A 4,471-nucleotide genomic window follows, 5' to 3' on the forward strand; every position below is an offset into this window, starting at 1 on the left:
TTGCCTCGTTCACGGCCTCTTTCTGATCTCGGCACCAGGGATAGACGGACGTTGTACATTCGCGTGTCAACTTAGTTACCCACATTTTGTCATTAGTGTTTAAAATCAATAATTGTTGAAAGTTGTATTTTGTATTGTTCTAATTATATATTTTTAATATTTTGAGTCGTGATTTCTAATTTCAGAAGTGGGATTCCTATTCCATTATCTGCCTTGGCTTTCCTGACCGTTCTACTTTAGTTTTGTCGATTTTTGTGTTTGACAAAAGAATTGTGAAATTTTATTTTTGTAAATATGTCTGATCGAAGTAAGCGTAGGAAGCGCGAGCGTGATCGTACACCTATCCCTGGTATGGAGAAGCGACTTCAAAAGATTTTGGATCGTTTAGACACTTTAGAAAGTTACAGGTTTCGCAATGATACTGAAGGTAGTACGACAACGCCGAGTGCGCGGTGGGCGCATGACGGCGCCATCGCGGCGGCAGCTGTCGCGTCGGGTGAGCCGCCTCCACCAATTGCTGTTTCAACAAACGTCGAGTCGTCCGATGCAAGTTTGAATTTATCCGTGCCGTGCTCGAGTGCAACGATCAACGATTCGGGTACGGGGGTATTGAATGAGGTGGCTGAGAAAATTGCTAATGCGATTGGTGCAATTCCGGTAAGATCGAATCATATTTTTGTGTCGAGTTTCGATCCCTCTTTGCACGATTTTAATTTATGGTGTCATGAAGTAGACCATCTAAAACAAACTAATAGATGGGACGATCTTGAGTGCTTAGCGAGGGTAGGCAATTGTTTAAAAGGTGACGCTAAGTTATGGTTGAATGAGTGGGTAAGTAATGACCGTAGTTGGTCAAATTTCAAGCGCGAGTTTAAGACTTTGTGTCCCAAGCGGTTAGACATCGCCAATATTTTGTTCGACATTATGAAATCGGACTCTGATAACTACCCTACATATGCCGAATATGCAAGGCGTTCGCTTCTGCGGTTACGTATTGTGAACGGATTGAGTGACGAGTTAATTGCGGCAATAGTGATACGTGGCATAACAGACACTCAAATTCGAGCCGCTGCCACTAACGCCAAGTTACTGCCTGATGATTTGGTTAATTTTCTATCTATTTATACAAAGCCCACTAGAATCACATCCGTTTGTTCAACCGATTTAATTTATAAGACTGCTATGAGAAAACGAGAACATGTCGTCACGAAAATTAAATGTTTTTCATGTGGAGCTTTTGGTCATATACAGATGACGTGTCCCAAGAGTGTAAAGCTAGATAGAACTAACGCTAATAATCACCTTTAGTAGCAACAAATTCGGATAAACTCTCACAGAGAGCCGAGACTTGTTCTTTTTGCAAGAAGGTTGGTCACAAGGTTGATGATTGTTTTTCAAAACAACGTGCCGAGTTTCGCGGCAACTCTAACTAATAATTATAAACAGGATGACATTGCTACCGCGGTTACTCAAGGTGTTTCCGTAGATATCCTCATAGATAGTGGGTGGATTATTTCATTGATTTCTGAGTCTGTGAATTTGAATTTGACGTGTCATTGTCGTCAAAAACAATTACCGAGGGCTTGTAAACGCTCCGCGAGGTCCTTGCAACTCTGGCGGGTTTTTCCATTAACCTGAAAGTGTAAATTTCTCACGACTGAGGTAGAGTATTTGAGTAGGACAATCAGTAATGGTCAGGTGAAGCCGAGCGAACACAAGGTTGAAGCTCTAGTCAATGCACGAGTACCGAGCAATATAAAAGAGGTAACACAGTTTTAGGTCTCTCGGGACATTTTAGGCGTCATATCTCCGGCTAATCAGTTCAAGCGGCATGTATTGCAAATCTAACTCGCAAAAAGTGTACATTTCATTTGGGGTGAAGATAAAGAAAGAGTTTGAAAGGTCATTGAGCGATTAACCAGTGAGCCGGTTGTTTCTTCAAGACTATGACTTTGAGCTTGAATATCGTAAGGGGACCGCGCTATCCCATGCAGACTACTTTAGCCGAAATGCAGTCAATGTTTATGAGATACGTAAACCTTTAAATTGGGCTCAGATAGCGCAGGCCGCTGATGATGAAACATAAAATTTGCTACAAAAGTTGTGACAGATTCGAATGAGTTCAAATATATAGTTCTAATAGATGTGTTACAAAGTATTGTCTCGTGTATCCCATTCACAGACAAGATGCGACGGAGTTAAAGAGAACTTTTGAAATGGCAATGTCTCTTTGTAGTCCTTCAAAATTAGGGGTCGGATGTATGAAAGTAACACCTTTGTTAATTAGATTAAAGAATTATGTTGTAAATATACATCTCATTTCACCTGAAATGCACCAAAGTAGTGGTCAAGCTGAGCACTACTGCTGAACTGTAATGAATATGATTCGGGTCGAGTCTATCTTTAGACGAGAACATTGTTCTGACATTATAATATGAAAGATACAGCTCACTTTGAACATTACTGTGCAGAAATCAACCAAATATTCACCTTTGTATTTGTTAGTTGGCAGTGAGAATGCAACGCCTGTCATACGATCCCTGGTGCGCGATGTGGCTCTGGTGGCATCGAGTCCTAATCGTGAATTCCTACGTGAACTCGCCCGACAACAAGCTTCAAACTCGCTGGATCAGAACCGTACTCGTCAGGACGCTTATGTTAACGAGCGCCGCAATACAGTGCGCTCCTTTCAAAATGGAGATCTGGTGTTCGTGCGTAAGACAAGCCAAGCTACGGGCAAGTTGGACTCAGGAATGCGAGGGCCAAGTCACTGGCTCCTATGGCAATACAACGCAGGCGGCCGCAGAGTATATAATTCTATGGCGCGGCGAGTGGACACCAGATGTGTGCATTGCATTCTCTGAAAGTGAGTATAGGTTTGTAGTGTTGTAATGTATTTGTGTAACCTGAGGGCTCTACACTCGTACAGCGAGCATCCCGAGGGCTCTGCTCTACAGACACTGCAAGCTCCATGTTCTTATGGTATTTGTTCGTAGTGTTGTAATGTATTTGTGCATCCTGAGGGCTCTGCACTCTTACAGCGAGCATCCTGAGGGCTCTGCTCTACAGACACTATGTGATGTGTTGTAATGTATTTGTGTACCCCGAGGGCTCTGCACACTTACAGCGAGCATCCTGAGGGCTCTGCTCTACAGACACTGTGTGATGTGTTGTAATGTATTTGTGTACCCTGAGGGCTCTGCACACTTACAGCGAGCATCCTGAGGGCTCTGCTCTACAGACACTGTGTGATGTGTTGTAATGTATTTGTGTAACCTGAGGGCTCTGCACACTTACAGCGAGCATCCTGAGGGCTCTGCTCTACAGACACTGTGTGATGTGTTGTAATGTATTTGTGTAACCTGAGGGCTCTGCACTCTTACAGCGAGCATCCTGAGGGCTCTGCTCTACAGACACTGTGTGATGTGTTGTAATGTATTTGTGTAACCTGAGGGCTCTGCACTCTTACAGCGAGCATCCTGAGGGCTCTGCTCTACAGACACTGTGATGCGTACTCGTGCATTCCTGAGGGCTCTGCACTGTACGAGGACATTGAATAATCCGGCTCTGTTCGATGTTGTGTATGTGAAGGCCATCCTGAATGGTAAGCCTCCACGGTAGTATGGTGCAAGGTGAGCGCTCTGCACCAGTACTAGAGGACTACCTGATCAGTACTCCTCTGTTGTGTATCCTGAGGGCAATGCACAACGGGCATCCTGAGGGCTCTGCCACGCTCACAAAAAGGTGACTGTGGTCATCTTGGTTATTCTCGAGAGCTCTGACCGAAGACGCCAGAAGTATACGTGTCACCTCTTACTTTCGATATCCTAGTTCTCGGTTGCTAAACGAATCGAAAAATGTCTTACAGGTGACGAGCATCCAGTTAGTGAGGCAATTGATCATGCTGAAGCTGTTGAAGATCCATTCTCCGACTCTGATCGAATAACGGGCGAGGACGCACCGCCGTCAGGAGAGGCCGTCTAAGGAAAGAAGACCTAGGAAGTGGGCGTGGCCTGCTGACGTAATACAGCAGCGACTTCAGACTGGTCGGAGTTGAAGAGGGGAGTTGAGGACACCACTAACACATTGCCTCGTTCACGGCCTCTTTCTGATCTCGGCACCAGGGATAGACGGACGTTGTACATTCGCGTGTCAACTTAGTTACCCACATTTTGTCATTAGTGTTTAAAATCAATAATTGTTGAAAGTTGTATTTTGTATTGTTCTAATTATATATTTTTAATATTTTGAGTCGTGATTTCTAATTATATATAATATAAATATGTTAAGATGTCGCATCTCTTATACACAGCATTCCCAATTACAAGAGCAATGTGATTTAAGGATGAAAAATGAAGAACACCACAATACTACACATCGAAAAAGAAGTATCACTTCATTCACGTACACCAAGTTGCACGCGCAGCGTTTTCTTATTTTACTTTTAAATCACTACATAAAAACACATCAA

The sequence above is a fragment of the Bombyx mori genome, chromosome 4 (genome assembly GCF_030269925.1).
Source record: "Bombyx mori chromosome 4, ASM3026992v2".
Classification (NCBI taxonomy): domain Eukaryota; kingdom Metazoa; phylum Arthropoda; class Insecta; order Lepidoptera; family Bombycidae; genus Bombyx; species Bombyx mori.